The 21,901-nt window shown below is 29.8% G+C and overlaps 2 long non-coding RNA genes across 4 annotated transcripts; both read right to left on the reverse strand.

Annotated features, from left to right (window-relative positions):
• Positions 1-16,552: 16,552 nt before the first annotated feature.
• Positions 16,553-17,218, reverse strand: LOC140954809 (uncharacterized). The gene is made up of 2 exons (XR_012168278.1): positions 17,076-17,218; positions 16,553-16,738 (listed from the first exon to the last, which is right to left on the reverse strand). It is a non-coding gene; the product is annotated as an uncharacterized lncRNA (long non-coding RNA).
• A 26-nt stretch (positions 17,219-17,244) lies between these two features.
• On the reverse strand, positions 17,245-19,742 carry LOC118036781 (uncharacterized). 3 transcript variants are annotated; one of them, XR_004685447.2, is made up of 4 exons: positions 19,159-19,173; positions 19,013-19,081; positions 17,557-18,641; positions 17,245-17,359 (listed from the first exon to the last, which is right to left on the reverse strand). It is a non-coding gene; the product is annotated as an uncharacterized lncRNA (long non-coding RNA). The 3 variants fall into 3 exon arrangements; XR_012168290.1 differs by having other exon boundaries at positions 17,557-19,081; XR_012168282.1 differs by having other exon boundaries at positions 17,557-19,742.
• Between the last annotated feature and the right edge of the window lie 2,159 nt (positions 19,743-21,901).

The raw sequence follows: 21,901 nt of genomic DNA on the forward strand, positions 1-21,901 counted from the left end.
TAAATCTAAAAAAAAAAAAAAAAAAAATCATTAAAAAAAACCATGCAATGGAACATTATAGCAATCCACAATGTTTTAAAGAAAAAAAAACTACAAAGCTAAATTCTCAACCAGTTGAATATGAAAAAAATAAAATCGACAAAAATAATTTTGAAAAAAAAAACAAAAACAAAAACAAAAATAAAAAAAAAATTTCAAAAAAAAAACATATAGGAAAAACAAAAACTAAATTCTCAACTAGCTCAATATTAAAAAAATAATTTCGACAAAGATAATTTTAAAAAACAAACATGTGGAGAAACACTGCAGTAAAATAAAAACTATGTAGAGAAAATACCATAACAGTGGTGAATTCATTGTTTATCACTTAATAAAACACGGGTTGGATCGTGTTTCCAAACAGTCCTAACTAGTTAAGTGCGGTTGACTCACTTCCTAACACAAAAGAATTAATATAAAAAACTAAAAACATTATAAAAAAATCTTTTAAAAGTGGTGAATTCATTGTGTATCACTTAATAAAATATTATACATTACCAGTATTTTATGATTTTTTATCTTTTAATATTTTTTTGGTTATTGATTTATTTTACTTGTATTAATAGGAAATTGAGTTTAATAATTTATTTTTTATAAGGGTATTATGATCTAAATTTTTTTATATATATTTTATTGATGCTCAATTTTAAATATAAAAAATTGATTTTATTACTTAAAAAATATTGAAAATGTAAGGATGTAATTTGACAATAAGACTAAAACTGGAGAATAAGTTTTTGTTATGGTTCATAACGCGCCTTTTTAGGACTTTTTGCCCTCAAAACTTTTTTGCTTTCTTTTTTGATCTTTTTGTTTAAAATTTGTATATTTTGATAAATACTTTATTTTTTTATATATTTCAATCCTTATATTTAAAAAATGAAATAGACAGTCATTGAAAAAATAAATCTCGTCAGAAATTAAAAAACAATTCCCTCCAAAATTTATCAAAATTACTAACAGAATTATATATGTTAGAAACTACTTCAATAAATTCAAATGATTGAAAAATTTGTTCCATCATAAAAAAAACTTCGCTCCTGAGACAAAATGTCAAATGATGGAATATGATGTAACAAATGTGCACCATTGATTGAACGGTTAAATTTCACTGATAACATGTTTTCTCATGAGGAAAACAACCCTAATTTAGAATAATATTTTCCGAGGAATATGTTTTCCTAGAAAATAAGCTATTTTTTAATGCTTGATTATTTTAATTTAAAATCATTTATTGGTGTTTGGTATGTATGAGAAAATAAAATAAAAGTTCAAAATGAGAAAACATGTTGTCGACGCCTCGAGCCAAAAACTTTTTGCTAGAAATTGATTTTAGTGGGGCCATCTATTTCTCGACAAACTCCGTGTTTTATGCAAGAACTAAATATATCGAGTGATTTTTATTTTGTCCGTCATTTAGTTAAAAAAAAAAAAAAACAATTCAAAGTGCAGTTCGATCATCACATGATCAAGTGGCTGCTGCTCTAACCATGCCTTTTAAGTAGATTTGAGTTTCTAAGAGCATTCTTAACGAGAAATGCTATATTAAAGAGTTAAATAGATAAAATAATTTTTTAAATAGTATAAATATAATTTTTTTAATTATATACATTTCAATGATAAAAAATTATTAGAAAAACTAATTATATTTTAATATATTTCATGTTAAATCATGATATTATTAATATAATTATATAACTAATTTAGATATTTTATATATAGTATAATTATGGTGTTATTAATTATATAATTAATATGAGTAATTTATAAAAATAATATAAAATTAATAAAATAATATGAAAGTTAAAAGATATAATTTAAATTAAATTTAAAATTTATTTATATGAATATTTTTATTTTTCAATTTTATATGTTACTATTAAAATTTTAATTTTTGCCAATGGTTATTTGCTTTTGTCATTTCTTTAGGGAAATGTAGAAATGGCTCTTCAGATGATAAAATAACTAAAATAGCTATATGTTTATCTCATGTGTTGGAGTGAAGAAATGAAAAAATAAAAACTAAAAATATAATTTTTAACATTTAGCTTTTTATTTAACTCTCTTGTTGAAAATGTTCTAAGAGACAAACTCTAGACTCCAGAGCAAGAATCATTCACTTGAAGGATATTAGAGCAATGACCGGTTAAAGTACTAAATGCTGAATTTGTATGTGTATTTTTTGTAGGATACATAAGACTATTGTAAACTAAGTAACCAATGTTCATTTCCAAAAGAATAAGCCACCAATCTAGTTGTCTAATGTGGAGTATATCTTTATCCAAAATCTAAGATAATTTAATTATTTTTGTACTATGGAGTGCATGTGTGGGTTGAGCCATGCATGCCTGCTACCCAACTAGGTTAGTAACTTGGGGTTTTTGACTAGGTTGGACCTACTAAGTCCAGCCCAGTCCATGTTGGTTGGACTCGACCCAGTCCTAAAAAAAAAAAAAGAGAGTAGGCTGGATCTAAGCTTTAAGTAGCAATGCAACTTGCCTCAGGTAAGATGTTTAGAAGGTGATAACATCTTTTTTTTTACGTAACTAGTCTCATACTATAGAATCTCTATTAATCAGTTAAGGTTCCTAGTGACAATAATATTAGGTGGCGATTCCTTAAACAAGATATTTTTCTCTAAAGAAACAAGATGTCAGATATCTTTTTTTTTTCAATCAAGTGATTTATTTTTAACGGGTCGTCACGATGTCCAAATGTTATGGTAAGTATAAAGCTAATAGAAACATATCTCGTATAGCGTAGTTATATGATTGATTGTTTTGTTATGAGATTAAGAAAAAATAATAAGTAAAGCAAATATAAATGTAATGTGTTTAACATTAGCTGGGAGTGACGAGAAAAAAAAAATATAACAAAAGGATGATTGGCTAATTGGTTTAGCCTAAACATGTTATTTGCGCTGTGTTTTTACCAATTTATCAAAAAAACTTTAATATATATAATCAATTCAGCACATGTATTTTTTATTTTAACCAGTTGATTATGATTTTTAAAATCGAGAATTTATCTAATCTTTTCACTACATAACAGTATTATTAATTTTTCTTTTATTTCTATTAATATCATTACCTATTTCACCTCCCCTATTAAGTGAACTTTTTAAAAAAAAAGAAAAAAAGAAAAAAATTGTACTCAATTGTTTGAAAGAAAAAGTACAAGTGCTCAATAGACCAAAGTGATAACATGAGAGGTTTTTTTGAAAATTGTTGGTTGGGATCCTTTCGATTCGAGAATAAATATTTATGAGAATAAATATTTCTTGTCTTGGTGCTGTCTGTTTCCAAGAGCGCAGCGTGTGTGCATATATATATAGTTTACAACGGGTAGTAAGAAAAATAAATGGGAGAATTAAAGAGTTTTTTTTAAGAAAATTATGATTTTTGTTTAAGAATTAAAATTTAAATTATTATTAAAAGTAAAAAAATTAAAAACACCTGAAATAAAATTCTAATCTTATGCATGCTGCCTACCACAAAGATGCTACTTCGAATTCGGGTCGAGCTTATGTTAACCCAATCAACGAGGGAAGATCGGCGGGGGCTTAAGAGGTAGGGATCGGTAGCGTGCCCCAGAATTCTCATCTGGTACCAAACGATTGCTACCCAACCTGGTTCACGCATAAGCCAGTTCGCCATTTACCAAAGAGCGAGATGCTACTCCTGTTTACGGCGGCGGAGGTGCCTTCCAATCACACAAAAAAATGAGAGAGAGGGTGGCCTAGTTCATTGGTTAGATGAACGGAGGAACTAGTTCACGCCTGAAAGGCGATTGGGGGAGTTAAGCCGGCCGGAGTGGGATATCTATCGGCGTTCATCACAATTATTTGTTCAAAATATGTCCTTTGTTCTGGGCTTGTATTTTCAACCAAAATATGCTTGGTTTAACAGCAGTTAAATGTTAAGCAAAGGTACCATTATTTCCAATCAAATACCTGCTAAGGCAATTTATTAAACATCCACACAATGACAAACTTTTTTGTTCACTTGTCAAACAGGATTAAACAATTTCAACACTTCTTCAATTCAATGTTTGTGATAAGGTTAAGCAAAAGTTCAGACTTGCTCGTTACCTTTTTCATGCTTCTTCTTCAGGTTTTTCATTTGGTGATCATTTCGCATAAAAGTTCAATTTTTTTGGTGCTCGCCATAAAAAGATTCTTCAGTTCAGTGATGTCCTTGGAGGACTGGTTTGCCTTGGATAGCAGCCTAACGTCCCCGTCAGCATTTGGGAACAACATAGCAGACTGCGCCACATTAAGATGGTTAGATCCCACCTGTAAGAAAAGAGATCATAGCATCATCCAAAAGTCTAGAAATATACTTAACGATGTCAATTCCATAAGATATACTTTTATCAGAAAAACGCAGCCATCAATACATTTTACTTCGGAATCCGCAAGTGTTTTAATGGCTATATCAGCATGCAAATGTTATCCCCCATAAATCATAACAGGACACATTAAGGTAATTCATCCTCCCTCGTAATCACCCCTATATTTTCTTTTTCTTTTTCTATGCAGACATTACATCTTATCAGAATTATTCACACTTAATACCGAATCTAAGAGAATTGTGTACCTTCTATGTAAATTATCATTAGATTCTAAGCAATATTACTAAATTCTTGATATCAGGATGTTAAATACTACTGATCATTCTAATCTAAAACTTTTAAGATGACAAATATTAAAAGAGAGATAAAACAATATTCAAATGATGTTTTCAACAACTCGTTAAATTTTCAAATTCTTTTAAGCTTTTTTATAATGTTACCAAGATCTAACAGTAAGTACTTCAACTTTGTATTCCAATAAATAGCTTATAGTATAGTTTATTTTGCCAAACAGTCCTCAACTAAATAACGTGAACATTCTTTGGTTAGTACAGACAGTTGTCATGCATTAACCCTAGTAGTTCTCCTCTTGCGGAAAAGAAGACTTTATAAATATGCCAATTTTGATTAATTTATAGTCAATTAAGAATAAGGAACTCTCAAACTTGCAGCACAAGAATATCTACATGTTAATTAAAATCTTTTATCAAGTGAAGAACATTGAAAATCATGATATCATAGTTCAATAACGACTATTAGGTGATGTGGCGGAAAACTCAATTAGATTGCTACTACAATTCAAAATCTTTAATCATTATATGAAGTTTGAAAAATAGTTTTATTAACTATTTCAATCCAGAAACTAAAATTTCTCAATGAAATTATTTATAAAAAAATACAAGTCAAAGAGTGGTAAACTGCAAACAAGAGCATATAATAAGAATTAATACAGTAAAGCATGAAAAAACAAAAATACTAAATAGCCATATTTTTCTAAAAATACAAATTCTAAAAGTAACTACTAAACTAGACAACATATCAAACACAATGCATCGAACAACTGGTAAACCAGCTTGTACATAACATGTACTTACATCAAAAAATTAATTAGCTTATCCTTACAAAAAAAAATTGAATTTACAATATTCTTGTCATCTTTGTTACTAAAAACAAATAAGACAAGCTTGCTAAACACTTCACGTGACCACCCTTGCTCTACACTTAACATACTTTCTTACTTTATCCAGCTTAAACCATCTAGTATACCAAACTTCTCATAATTTAAAAATTCTAGACTACTCATTCTATCTCAAAACAACTAATTAGCCATATTTTTCTATTAAAAGGCATTTTCTTTTATCTTTACAACTTGATACAATCACTGGGAAATTATTACTGTCTTGACATAATTATATTCTTTTAACTTTGAGCTTACCTTTAATCATTCTCCAATCTTATTGGTGAGTGTTATTTTCATTTTTTTGTATAAGTAAAAAATCTTGTTAAATATTTTTGCAAAGTGTAAAACCACTATAAAATCCATGCATAATCTGTCTTCCTTATTTTTATTTATTTTTTTTCTATTATTACCTTGCATTTGTTGTGTTTATGTGTTGGAAATGATGGTTTGAAAAAACCAAAACTGCAAGGTTAGTTTCTAGAACACCTGATTTACCTTCATTCTTAGATGCTTCGATATTTTATTTGGTTGCAGAGCAATGACTCTAAGAGTTAAGATCATGATATTTAAGGGACAAAGCTTGAAAGCTCCTTTTATATGAGAAAAATTATGCATATTAGAAGGTTATAATTAGCACATTCCTAAAGTAATGTGATATTGAACTTTGAAATATTGTAAAGAAAGGGTATATTGGACCCGCCAAAACCGATATTGATGATAAGTGACATGTTAGACAAGTAAGAAATCATAGTTGTCATGCAAACACGTAAATGAATTCTTTTATGTTTTATCTAACAAAGAGTTCACTAGGGTAAAAAATCACAAGACAACTCAAAAGATAAGGAAGTTGTTTGAGGTTACTCATGAAAAGTCGAGCCAAGTTAAAGACTCTAGATTGATGTCTCACTAGAGAGTATGGATTATTGAACATGAGACATTAGGTAAAATCATTACCAAAGAGAGAATGGACGGCAAAATTTTAAGGTCATGGCAATAAAGGAATTCGAGAACCTTTCAACTCTAAAATTTGATGAGTTTACTAGTTCGCTAATAGGACATGAAGAAAAGATTAAGGATCTCGAAGTAAATGAAAATATTCCAAAAAAAATTATTGCTTTGAAGTCCACATGGCTACACGAATAGGATAATGAAAGTAGTAGTGATGATAATGAGGCCATTACATTGATTACAAAAAGGTATGAAAATCAAAGGGACTTCTAAGGTTATTCAAGCAAGAGGGATGTTATCAATTGCTTTGATTACAAAAAGTCAATTCATGTGAAATATGATTTTCCTAACACAAAGAAGAAATGGAAGCATGACAAAAACAAAAACAAAATATGATAAAAAAATGAATGCTACTACATTAATATATATATATATATATATATATATATATATAATAAAGTTATATGTGCCGTGTGTTAATTGGAAAAGTAGGTGAAAGCTCGTTCTAACCCAAAAATATTGTATCAACATCTTAAGCACTCTAGTTATTACATCTAGACCTACTTGTTTCAATGAGGATAACTAGTCTTGGTGGTCCTAATTATCTTCAAGATAATCCTTGTCTTCAAGATAATGATAGTTATCCGCTTTCAAATTTGATTCTTAATCAAATTCAAACTTCAAAGAAGAGAATGAGTTTGATTGAAACTTTGTTTCTCGCATGCGAAGGGACTCTTGCACTATAAATACAGATCTCAGTATGCACGAAAAAAAGAGAGAAAGAAAAGAAAAAGAAAAAAGACCCCAGGAGAAGGACATTACCAGAAACCCTACAAAAAAAGAGGGGGTGCGGCCGAATCCTAGCCTGGCCACCGCTGCCCCCTCCCCCCATCTTTTTTTTTCCTCTTCTTCCCTAGTCTCAAAACCAGCCATACGCCCCTCCCCTCATTGGCCTTTAGCTAGCTTCCTTTCTTCTTCCCCGGTTTGCAATAACAGAACATAAAGGAAGATGCTCCATCTTCACTTTTTTCTTTTCTGGCCCGGGACCAAACCACCCCATCAACAACCCTCTTTCTCCACTGACAAAGCCTAGACATCACCACCCTCACTCTTTGAAGAAAGAAGAGAACGGGACCTTCGGAGAAGGGAAGAGTATTAATTATTGCAGCAACAGCAGCAAGTTTCCTCCTTCGGCACCAGCGACAACCACACCAGTAGATCAATAGTGCAACTCCTTCTTCTCCAGCATATCATCTTCCTTTATGAAATACTATGAGCCATCCAGCATGCACTCCTCCAATAACAGCAGATTTTTAAATCATAAAACGCAGCTTTGTCTTTAACCGTGGGGGTCTTTCAGTTCAAAACTGTGATCATCAGCACGAGCACTCCTAAGTTCCAGCATTCTTGATTTTTCATTTTTTTTCATTGAAGCAGCGACGACGGGTGCTCCTCAGCCACACCTTCCCTCAGCTGCAGTGGTAGAACCAGCAGCAACCTCCTTCCCAGCAACAGCAATGCTGTTTTCAGCAACTTGACTTTCAGCCACACCATCAGCAACTAACAAAAGCAGCTCCTCTCAACAAGTTACCACTGCAACCAGCATACATCCTCTTCTCAACAAGCTGCCATTGTGAGTAGCAGAAGCAGTGTCCAACATCCTAGCTTCAACCGAGAGCAGCGTCCAGTAGAGGTTCCCATTGCCAGCAGAAGGTAAACACAAGGAGGGAACGAACAACATGAGGAACTCGGAGAAAGAATGGAGAAGAACTAGCATCGATCAATTCCTCTCCAGTGATCCAAAAATCAGAGAAAGAACGGAGGAAAAGAAGTAGCATTGGTCAGCCATTGCCCCATCATCCGAGTTTAAATGGAAAGAATTGGAACGGCTTATTTAAAACAAAGCTAATCCCATCCCACTAAGACAAAGAATATTACTAAAAAAAAATAACATGATAAAGTGCACATGATAATGCACGTAGTATCCAACTCTCACCCAAGGTCAAGAACTTATGAGTGAAAGACCATTAGGCTTCTAGCTAGGTGGGACTCATACCAACCTCGCTCCTTCGAGGAGATGGTTGAGTGGTTCGAATAGGGATTCAGTCTCTGTTTGTACTCAAGAAGAGGTCAAAGTTAATCCTTCAGCTTTAGTAGAGGCTAGCTTAATCGCTGTTGTAGTTTTATAGACCAAACATCTCTTGTTGTTGTCAGCTAATTACCAACTTCTATTGCTAATCCTCTAACTGTAAGCAATAAGGTTCTATCTATGGAAAGAAGAAGAAGAAACTTATGAGTGAAAACAACTATGTTAACGGATTCCCCTTGTTTAATCAATTATAGCCAAGTCTTATCATCACATTAAACTCTTCGATTCTTAAAAAAAAAAAAAAAAAAAAAAAAAAGTAATTTTCTATTTTTGTAGAACAAAATCCCTCCAATTGTTTTAAAATTTTAAAATCTTCTCCCAAAAAGGAAAAAGAAAAGAAAAATATATCAAATTAACACAAAGCCATTGTCTATGTCTGCTTTAAGAATCTCATTTTAATAGGACGAGACAGAGAAAGAACTGGTACATAAAAGTTGGAAATTGAGATGAATCTTCCACAACCCAGACCTTTTTTGAAATTGCAGGGTGAAGTTGGCTTTCATATATTTCATATCTGGATTGAACAAGAAACAACATGCACGCGCCAACTAAAAGAGAAGAAGCAAGTAAGCAAGTACTATATTGATCTTCTATATACTTACTCCTATCAGCAGTCTTCGAAGCTTCAAGATACACCATTGCTCAGTTGATGAGGAGGCTTTTGATTACTACAGAAAACCCTTTGAACGATAAAGCACTTTGAAATTGGTTATATAGAAGGATGCAGACAGCAATCGCGCGAAGACTCATTTCATCCGCGCGATGAGGGGAGAGCGCCAGAGGGTCGGTCAATACTTCTCTACTAAGGTTTCGGTTTAAAGGCTTTAATTTTCTTTTTTACAATTCCAACCCCTTTAATTTCCTTTGTTTGCTATTTTAGCTTTGGACTGTCGACTATACCCAATATTTTTCTTATTTTATTTTTGAACTTATAAAGATAGTTTTATTTTACAAGTGGAATTACAATTTTACTTCTAGATTCATTTTGACCTTATTTAGTTCAAAGTTCAACTTCTTTTTTTTAATTAATTTTAGGAAATGATTTTATATTATTTTAGCTGCACAAGTGAGATTCTTGATATAAAAGAAAAATCATAAATTATTGATTAAATATGAAAACAGTACCTTGCATGTACTTCTATCCACTCAAATGATTTTGGGCTAACTTGACATTCCCTATTTTATTGGTGTTATTTTTTAATCAATTTCATTCTCAATCCATACATCAGTCCTCAATCAAATCCTTTCATCTAGAATAATTGGAAGTTTTTTTATAGAAAAAAGTTATGCTAAAAATGGCATTGTATTATTGCTCAAGGTAGTGCTTTAGATGGAAACCCTAATGTATCGGGATAGGGTTAGAAAACTAAGAGAACCTAATTGAGAATTAATGTATAGATTAGGGATTAATCTGGGGCTATCCACTTATGCCCATATCTGTATTGGGGATTTGAGGGAAATAAGCATTCGTTTTTTATTTTGTGTTTTTTGATAATAGCTGAAAGTTTTATTAAAAAAAAAAAGACTACAAAGATAATAGCCTAATCACTCTTTTTTACGAACCATAGCTGATAAAAGAACACAAGGTGGAGAGAAAATGAAAAAAAAAAAACTGTAGTTTAAGATGAAAAAAAAAAAATTGATGGATTCTCTCATCTTCGCATCATCTCAAAGCAAAAATATGAATGAACAGTAGAAGAAGAGGGTTGAGCAAAGGGTTTCAGCAGTCGTGATGTGATTGGAACACAAGAGGAGGAGCATTCGAGCAGAAACAGATATGGATAGAAGAAAAAACCAGGTCCAGGAAGGATAATTTTAGTAAAAACACAACCTTGAGAGGGAACAACTCTGTCCCATGAACACTCGTGCTCAAAAACATCCAAGAACCGAAGGTAGTAGAGTAGAATCATCCATCAGAATCTAGCTAAGGACCGCCAACATCACAGCACGATGGAATTGCAGATACCATGAGTATGGTACGGACCCCTGAAATCATTCTAGTAGCCATATATAACTGATCAAGACACTCAAGGCACAGAGGCTTCAGAAATACATTAGTAGCGAGCGGCAACATCATAAAGAACACAGACTAAGAAAGCACAACCAAGTCAGCAGTGTTTCCCACAGCAACAGACTGGTAAAGTTTTGCCATGAGGATATTAATTATTATGAGAAGAAACATTTATATATGTAGAGAGACAAACAGGCTTAAGGTATTGCATCGCCAAAATCATGGTACGATGATGCAGCTTACAGGTGCCTATTTATAGGCTTATATGCCGACATAACAAGAACACTAAATTCTGTGTCTCAGCCCTTCACATGATAAGATTCTTGATTGCTAAGAATGACAGTGACCTCCTCCTCGTACTAGATTAACATCTAAGGCTTACGTAAATTATAACAAGCAAACTCAAGCTGAAGTACTTCATTGTTAAGTAATGAAATCAGCCAATCATATGCTTCCAGGCTAATAATATTATATACTAGAATTTACCATCCTCTTTTTCATAGTGCAGGTACCGACTTAGCTTGATGTTAAATTGCAAGTAATTACTTTTCCAACTCGACTGCGCAAATAACCAATCCAAAGAAAAAACATCTCCAAAAGATTCCATTTTTATCAAAGCCTTTTGCCACGGGTCTGGCTTTGTACCATTCCATTTTTATTCATGACAACATGTTTACCATTTGGCCTTGGAAAGAGGGACCACATCTCATTTTCCTTCAAAGCATCGAAGTCAGGTCCCATGGCTACATGCAACCCCATCTACATGAAATAATTGTGTGTAGTTTCCATGAATAATCATATATGTGGCTTTCTTACAATCGTTTTGGCATTGAAAAGGCTTTGGCAGCTAAAGGTTTTAGTCCATACTAGAATATTTTCCCGCGCTCCAAGTCAATAATAATTTTTATTTTAAATATAAAAAAATTATAGAAAGGGACTTTAAATGTTTTTGGTGTAGCCAAGCCACATATAATAGCATTTTTTTATTAATAAACACAAAAAGACAACACTCCAAAAGTACAACAGTATCGTCGTTCACAGTACAAATACACTATGTTTATCATATGATCCACAATGCAATGGGTCTATATCCACAATACTATTTTTAAAAATATTAAAAAAAAACATATATTGAGATAATATTTTTTATTTTTAAAAATTTATATATCATCATATCAAAATAATACAAAAACATCAAAGAATATTAATTTGAAGTAAATAAAAAATTTTAAAAAATTAAAGCATTTTTTAAACACAAAAACAAACATGTTTTAATAAGAAAATTCAATCCAACCTGAAATGAAAAAATAAATTATCATCACCCAACTTTTGAACAGTATAAAAAAAAATCACATCAATTTATTTTATTTTTATAGTATGAAAAAAAATCCATAAGAGAAAAGAAAAAAAAAAAGTAAAGTGGAAAAAATAAAATTGAAAATATCTTACAAGAAAAAAAATTAAAAGGAAAGAAATTAATTGTTGGTGTATTGGGCACTGCTTTGCTATGTGTTATTCATGGTGCTACTATAGAGAAAAATTTAATTGAAGATGATGATACAAATATATTTCATGTTTATAACCAAACTAAAGCATTTCTGCATTTGAAAACAAATTGTTATTGACTCGTTGTGGAGCACATGCCAATATGCTAGCTGTTATATTATTACTTAATAGTTATTTTATAAATATTTTCTTTAAAAAAATATATTGAGATAAAAAAAAATTTTATTTTGTAAAATTAATGTCTTATATCATCACATCAAAATAATACAAAACATCAAAAGAAAATTGAATTAAAAAAATTAAAAAAATATCAAAACTTTTTAAAGCATTTTTGAAAGGCAAAAACAAATACACTTTAATAAGAAAACTCAACTCAGCCTCAAATGAAAAAACATTATCATCATCCAACTTTTATATAATATAAAAAAAGTACCATAAATTTATTTCCTATTTACCATATGAAAAAAATTAAATAAAATAAAAGAAAAAAGTTTAAATAAGCAAAAAAAAATTGAAAATATTTGGCGGCCCAGCCAGACCCAATAGCGTTGGGTCCAGCTGCCCAACCAAACCCAAGATCTGTAGGTCTACCTAAGAGTCAGACCCAATAGCCTTGAGTGTGAGTACTAGCCGGACCTAATAGTGTTGGGTCTGGCGGCCAAGCTAGACCCCGTAATATTTTTTGACTAATAAATAAAAAAGACAATGCCCCCTAAGTGCTACAGTGTTGTCTATAGTGCAAACATTATATGTTTATATTATGGTCCACAATGCAATTAGTTTTATATTCACAGTACCTGCACAATGTTTTTCTCATGCCTTTTAAAATATAGAATAATATGCATCACTTATAGCTATACAGGTGATGGAAAATAACAAATTGCAATACAATTAGGGTTTTATCCTGAGTATCTTGTCACATACAAAATACTAGTATATTGGTCAGCGCTTCGTCGCAGGTAGGATAATTTTTTTAAAATGTTAAAACCATAAATGATTTTTTGACTGTATTATTAAACCTGACTTAATGGGTCAATCTTGAAATCTCGTAACCTAACTCTTTGTTTATCTCGAGTTTCAAACTAAATTGTGCAGAAATTAGCTTGAATTAAATTAATTGATTTTATGGATTAAAATGCAATTTTGATGACTGGTAAAAACATGACTTAACTTTTAATAAAATTTCAAAATAATAACTTTTTTCAAAAAAACTATTGAGAGAATGACATATTAGATCAATCTCAGTCACCAAGTAAATATTGTGTTATAGACTTCATTGAGTTTAATAATTTGTTTTTTATAAAATATTTTTTTAATTATATGATAAAAAATATGTTGGTCACAAAATTAAGCACATATAAAAAATCTTATAAAAAAACAATATTTTTTTAAAAAACTTAATCTATATAAAATTTTTAAAAAAATAATGACCTATACATACTCAATATCATTAAAAATCATGACAGACTAATTAAAATATAAACTTAAAATTTATTGGAAAACAAATATCCACTTATCCATTATTTAAAAAAAGAAAAAAAAGAATCAACTAATTCCCAACCCGTTAGACAGCTGCTGTAATTAAATTATTCGAGCTTCACGAACTATAAATAGATAGATAAAGAGCCACATAAAAAAGAGAGAATCATCAGACCCATGCAGCCTCAACTAATTAAATCAGGATTAAAGGAAAAACCTGGAAGACAAGAAAATGTGAAGGGTTAGAGAGAACTATGAGAGAACTCTAGACTTGTGTTATTTTCACACAAGTAAATAAACAAAGATCTAAATAATATTCTATCAAAAACTCCTCTAAAAAATATCTTATAACTGTCAACTGTTTATATAGGTATTTAACTGACTAGCATTACTAGAAATTCACTTAATAGCAACGGATTTATCAATGAAATATTTCTATTTGTAATTTAAGGTCGAATTTACCGACAGAATTTTTTCTGTCTGTAATTCAGTCAGTAACTACAAACGGAATTTATAATAAAAATAAAATCTTAAAAAAGTAGGAGAATGAGGAGGGAAAATCCAAGATTATCTAGAAAAATACTAAAAAATATAGAATTTTTATGCCTAATTTGAGAGCTTTCATGACTTTAGCTCAAGCTAATCCTTACAGAGAACATGGCATATAGAATATCTAAACTTGAGAACGATTTAACGGTGTAAGTACGTAAACTTGAGATTCTTAATTTGTTCTTCTCCAAAACAAAGACTTAATTTGTTTATTGCAATAATCCCAATTACCGAAATATCAATACTTTCATGCTGTATTTATAATTGTTAAAGTTTCACCTCTAGATTCTATCACATAATCATTTCAACCCAATAACTTAAGCTATTGGATAAAGTTTCAAGATATTATTTATATCATTATCTAACATACCCCTTCAAATGAAAACTCTTTGAGTTTAAAACTTGAATAAACTCATATTACTTTATATTTAATTTTTATCGAATAAATAAAAATAATAAGATTCAAACTCCGAACTACTAGATCATTAAAACTCTGACATCATGTTAAAGAATTATTTCAATCCAATAAATCAAGTTGTTAGATAAAATTTTAAGATATGATTTATATTATTCTTTAACACCCTTCATAAAATTAACATAGGAATACGAGTGAACGGGTACTCATGAATCCTTTCGCATGATCCAATCTTAATATTTTCTTTAACAATTTTTTGGGAATTTCCTTAAAGCCATTCCTGCAAATAAAATAAATGGTTTTTTTATGATTTGGATTTAGATTGTATTTTAAAAGTATTTCTAATCTAAAAAAATTCAAATAATAATAACCATCTTGACGTGAATATAAAACATAATTATTAACAGATACTTTAAAACGAGTGGGGAAAGTATTGTAGCTTTTCTATGCATTTTTTTTGTTTTTGGTTTTTTTTTTTGTTGCTATTTTGTCATTTATTTTTGTTTTGTCTTTTTTTTTTTTTCCCTTTTTTTCCCCACATTTGTTTTCATTTCCCCCCCATATTTTTTTGGGTTTTACATTTTTTTTTTCTCTTTTTTCCCCAAGATTATCTTCTTCTTTTGTTTTTTCTTATTCTTTTTTTTTTTATATATATATTTTCAAAATTATCTTTATCTATTTTTTTTTTTAATATTGAACTAGTTGATAATTTAGTACTATAATTTTTTTCTTTAAAATATTATGGATTACTACAATGTTTCCCTACATGGATTTTTTTTAAGAATTTTTTTTTTCCGAAATGATCTTTGTCAATTTTATTTTTTATATATTAAGTTGATTGAGAATTTTGCTTCGTAGATTTTTTTTTTTTGAAACACTGTGAATTGTTACAATGTTTACTCACATGATTTTTGTTTTGCTACAGTGTTTCCCCACATGTTTTTTTTTTTCAAAATTATCTTTGTAAAAAAAAAACATTCTGAATTTCTACATTGTGTTCCCCCTATATGATTTTTGTTTTGCTGAAGTGTTTCCCCACATGTGTTTTTTTTTATTATTTTTGTCGAATTTATTTTTTGTAGTTCTTTAAAACGGATTACTATAATGTTTGTCCATATTATTTTTTTCTGGCTACAGTGTTTTCCCACATGTTTTTTTTTGTTATAATTTTTTTAAAAAATTATCTTTATCAAATTTATTTTTTTTCATATTGAAAATTTAGCTTTGTATTTTTTTAAAAAAAAATCATTGATTGCTACAATGTTTCTCCACATGATTTTTTTTGTTATGATTTTTTTTTTTAAATTATCTTTATCAATTTTATTATTTTAAATATTGAGTTAGTTGAAAATTACAATTGTAGATTTTCTCATGAAACACTATAAATTGCTACAGTTTGTTCTGAATGGTTTTTTTTTCCTTTCTTTTATTTTTTGTGATTTTCCAAAATTTTCTTTGTTGATTTTATTTTATCAATATTGAATTGATTAAGAATTATAATTATATATATATTTCCTAACAAAACATTATAGATTATTATAGTGTTTTTCTAAATGATTTTAATATTTATCTGAGAATTTAATTTTAACTTTACTTTCTATTTTTTTTTTCATTTTGTTTTTGCTTTTTGTTTTTCACAATTATCTTTATTTTTTTTTTTTTTTTGTGTTTTATTTTTTAGAATTGATTTTGTTAATTTTAGTTTTTTAATATTAAACATGGTTGATATGAATTATGGATTGAAACAATTTTTTTTAATATGATTTTTTATATATAATTTTTTCCACAACAACACACATGATACATGCCTGCGGCATTGCTAGGCATAGCATCTAGTTTTAATACAAACATTGGAAGAAGAAGAAGAAGAAGAGAGAAAAAAAAAAAAAAGAAGAGAAGAGAAAAAAAAAAAAAAAACCAAAATGAAGGTAGAAGAAAAAAGTCCTTGGTCTCGGAGTCAATTGGAATAAGCTGGTACAATTGAACTAGAAATCCAAGGAACTTATTTATTGCAAATTGAACGGCAGAGTAGAAACAGCATATGAAATGGTTCATGGGGGGGCGGTACGAAGGCTTGCTCATGCTAAGGCTCTGCTTCCCATTAGATCGCTAAAGCATAATATTTAAACAAAGAAAACGTTAGTAAATCATATCATATGCATAAAACAAAACGGTGGATAAAAAAACTCGGTGCAGTTTTCAATATTATATAACTTTATCTTGCTGATCGGGAACGGATTTAGATCTAGTTTGTTTTTGCTGAGCAAAATTATTTTTTAAGAATTTTTAGATCGTTTTTGTTTTCATTTTTATGTAAAGGTGTTGATATATAAATTTTTGATGTATTTATAAATGAAAAACAATTTTCCTGATATCAATTCCAGTTCGTCGGTGCTAAACATGCTCTTAAACACAAGCACAGGGATTAATCTGGAGAATGACAAACCGTAAGTTTTGAGTGAGTAGGGCGTCCTTGGCATAATCATTCTCTGCTCTTGCTTTGATGATTTGGAACATAAGATGAAGCCTGAGTTCATTTGCGGCACTCTGCTTAGAGATCAGATGAGTCTCCTCTTTTAATTTGGCAGCCTCTTCACTAATCTCTTGAAATTTTTCCCTGACTTCCCTTTGTCCCTCTCTTATGCGTTTTTGTCCCTCGCTGATCTCTACCATATCAGCTTTTATCCTCTTGATGCTCTTACTTATTTTTTTGTCACTTTTTTTTCGTTTCTGTATGCAATAATGCTTAAATCGTTAGAAATTCAAAAAAAAAAAAAAGACACAATTATACTACGCTCTAATTCTCATATATACAGATCCCCATTCAGAAGAAAGCCTACAGGTATATATATATTTAACAACGATAAATTAAAGGATCAACCAAGATAAAGCCATCAATTAAGAAAGGCACTTCTAATGCACAGTACCAGACATGACTTTCTTTTAGCTGCTTCCACAGAAGTCCTCTGCGCGCCCATGAAGATCATCCAGCATGTGTTTGAGAGATTTCCTTTGGCGATGGCTATATATATATGGCTACATGTATATATATATATATATATATATATAGACACACACACACACACACACACACACACACACACACACACAGAGGAAAGGGAGATATCCGAAGAGAGTCGCGGTTCAAAGACGCCGTCCTTAAAAGAGGAAAAGGAAACCCACCGTTTGCACTCATGTGTAAAAATTAAGTTACCCAAACGTTGATGTTATTCGTGGGGCCTCCTAACCACCACTACAAATTAGGTGGCCCCTCACGCGAATATTAAAACAGTTTGTTTTTATTATTTTTTTTAAGTATTTTTTGAAAATCAACTGATATGTATTCCCAAACACATATTCTATTATATTATTGAGCGAGCGATACCGTGGAGAATGTGATGTGATGCTGGAAGTTTCGCGCGATTGCTCTGCGATATGTGAATTCTTACCTTAAGAGGAGTGAAACTCAATTTGTTTGTGCTGTGGTGTACGCAATTTGAATATTTGGTGTTTGGCCCGATTATAAAAAATAATATTCGATCAGCTAAATAATTTTTATTTTTTATCATAATTTATATATAACTGTTTGAAATCTTATTTATATAGAAATTAAAATTTTCTTTTATTTTTCAGCAATTTTAATAAAATATTTTAAAAAAACTTACTTTTTTAAATCTACAATTAAAAAACTTATTTCTCTAAACCGTAAATTGCAGCTAATAATTCACATAAATTAGGTATCCTATTCTATTCTTGAATTGACAACTAATCTAGGAGGTAGCCCATGTTACCGTTTAAAAATAGATGCTTGTTCGTTTTCTAAAGGTGCATAATATTTATTTTTTATCGAAAATATATTAAAATGTTTTTTTTTATTTTTAATATAATAAACGATTGTGTACGGCTCCGTCTCTCCTCGAATCCTAAGCGACCTGCAAATTATGGCGTGAATTGCTTTGTCTCTCATCATCAACAACTGCTGCAGCATCTTCTCACCATTCATGTCATTCAACTGCAACAAGAATTTGCCAGATCAATATCCACTGGAAATGCATGAAGATCAGATGAGCCAGAGACGGATGAATGTGGCAAAATGAATCCACCATGTGCATCAGGCAGCCACGCAAAAAACGAAAGGAATTCTCAGGCTATTTCTAGCCGCCCATCCGCGATAGAAACCAATGAAGAGAATCACAAAACAACAAGATCACAGAAAGGGAAAGCTTATTCTCTGTGTGGCATGTTTGTGATCGCGCGAACAGTTGGATATTCCCAAGAGTTGGATTTGCGAATATCACTGGGTGTTTGTTTTTGTAATGCATCAAATTACCCAACACACCCACTTTTAAGGTAATTTATCCTCTTAACAAGTATTGATCGTACCTGAGACTGGGGCTTGGACTTGATGAACGTTAGAGAAACGTCAAAGAGATCTCCATCTCGTATCAACATCTGATTGCAAACATCTCAAGCAAGAAAACCAAAATCTATACACAAGGAAACGCAATGCTGGGCGTGTTAATGCTCACAGATTTGAATGGCAGGTGAAGTAAATGCTCGAAATACGTGATCCATGTTCTCTTTAGCTGCGAGAGCTCCCCAGGATGATTCTTCTCCTCCTCCTCCTTGATTTGGAACCATCGAGTCCTTCCGAATCTAATTTAATTTGATTTATATTATAAATTGGAAAATACATAAGATGTTAAATAATTAATTTAAAACAAATAATAGAAAACCACTCTCCTCAGTCCGGTTTAGCTTTTGTTTCTGTTTCTCTACCACCCAAAGAAAAAAATTGCTTAACCATTGTATTTTTAGAGATCACATATGTTTCTATTTTTAATTTCAATTTGCAAAACAATCTCTGTTTAATAACTTTATCACCCCCATATCCAGAATTAATTCCCGTTTCTTAAAGTCAGTTAATTTCAAAAGCATAATTTTTTTAAGAAAAAAAAACAGAGAGAGAGAGAGCGCAGAAGACCAAAATAGCTTTCTTTTCCTCGCAGTTTCCGCCCCACCCAGTCTCATATATATATTAATAGATAAACCAAAATAAGGTCGTTTTCTTTTTATTCGGATCGTGAGCGGTTCTTGAAACTTATCATTGAATTATGTTTCTTGTTTTTTTTAAAAAACGCGACAATGATGAGTTCCACGGTCACTGACACGGCACGATATCGCTCGATTCAATAGGTGAGAGGAAGATATCGCACGATCACCTCCGGAGCTCGAACGATCGATTTGTTTTTAGCTTTTCAAAAAAGGAGGTGCCCCCTGCCCCACGCCATGTCAAAGTCTGATTCGCTGATGTTGATTTTTAAATGAAAATCATGGAATCCGTGCATTACGACGAATCATGGGACCCACTTCTTTTATCCCTTTGCAGTCGGCACCATCAGGATTATTAAAAAAAAAAAAGACTCAGTCCATGATTTAAATGTAAGTCTTTTTTTAATGAAACAAAAAAAAGAAAGAGCCAACAAATTTAGTAAAACTTGGAGGCAAAAGTTCTTTATTATAAAAAATAAATACTTTTAGTTTTTTCAATGTTAATATCACGGTGAAATGATTAGAATTATTATTAAAATAAAAAAGATCTTGAACTTACGTACAAGGATGTTCTTGTCTTCTTATTATGGCTTCGCAAGTAATAATCATTTTTATTTAGGGGTTATTTGATAATTTAAAAAATATAAATATTATTAAAAAAAATATCATAGACGTGTGCAGTGTCATCTCAATCTTATTTTGTTCAAGCCTTTTTTATTTTAGTTTATAATCAATTCTGATTCGTTCAACATTCAATTTCTTTTTAAAGTAGTTTTTTTATTTAAACTCTATCCTTCAATATTTAATTATTTAATAATTAAATGTTCATGCTTTTCCTTTTTCCTTTTCTTTTTTTTTTTTATAAAATTATTTTCTCTTTTTTTTATATATTTTTTTTCTAAATTTCTTTTTTAATTTTAAAAAAATATTTGCATTCCTCAGCATTTCTGTTTACATTTAAAAAAAAAAACATAGATAGAGTTGTGTTATAGCACAGTAAGAGACATCTACTAAGACCCCGTTTATTTGCTAGAAAATAGTTTTTTAAAAAAAAAATTCCAAAAATTAAATTCCGCGAAAGTAAATTATTTTCTAATGTTTGGTAGTTTAATAGAAAATAAGTGAAAAACATTTTTCAGTGTTTGGTTATGTCATGAAAAATAAGTTAAAAAATAACTTAATAATATTTTATTTTTACAAGTTTATTAAAATAATGAAAAACAAATCATACAAATTAAAAAATGAAATGATAATAAAATTAAAAACAAATATAATCATAAATTATCTCAAGTAAAATAAATAATAATCAAAATAATAGAGATCAAATCTAAAAAATTAAAAATTAAAAGATGAAAAATTAAAATAATAATAATTAATATTTTATAGATTATTTCAAATAAAATAAGTAACAATAAAAAAAATAAAGATCAAATTTGATAGATAAAAAATTTCAATTAAGAAATATAAAGAAAAAGCAAATAGCAATTATAAAAATAAAGGACCAAAGTTATATAAAAATTAAATTTTAAGGAATGAAATTGAAAAACAAAATATATATAACAATAAAAAATTTGAGGATCAAATTTGATATAATTAGTAAATAACATGACATTTCTAAATTTTTTCACAACTTCTAGAAAATATTTTCAAAAATAAAAAAAAAACACTTTCTTGGAAATCAAATTAAATTTTTTTAACTAGAAAGTGTTTTTTATTTATTGAAAAATATTTTTATTAATAATTTTTTAAATGATAAACGAATTTTTTTTTTTTTTGGCGAGAAATAAATACACCCCTGCTAAACGGTGTAGTTAACTCATGGAATCCGTGCATGACCATAAATGAAGGACCCATTTCTCTTATTTCTTTGCAGGCTTTCTTGATGGTGGCTCCGTAACTAGTTGTCGTGTGTTCCAAGGCTCGTTACATGAGAATTCCTAAAGTATAATGATAATTTTGCTCTCTACAGTGACAATCTAAGAAGTGAAAATCGTAGACAGAATGGTCAATAATTTATTTTTTTTTATTTTTATTCTTCACATTATATCAATTAAGAATTTTTTTTTAATTTATTATTATATATATATATTTTATAATTTTCTTTAATATATTTGTTTAATATAATCTTTTAATTTAGATTACAAGTTTTGCGATTTGGCTGGAGTATTTAGACTTTTTCAGGGATTTTTAAAAAAAAAAAAATTAACTTTGAAATTAATA

The sequence above is a fragment of the Populus alba genome, chromosome 1 (assembly GCF_005239225.2).
Source record: "Populus alba chromosome 1, ASM523922v2, whole genome shotgun sequence".
NCBI classification, from domain to species: domain Eukaryota; kingdom Viridiplantae; phylum Streptophyta; class Magnoliopsida; order Malpighiales; family Salicaceae; genus Populus; species Populus alba.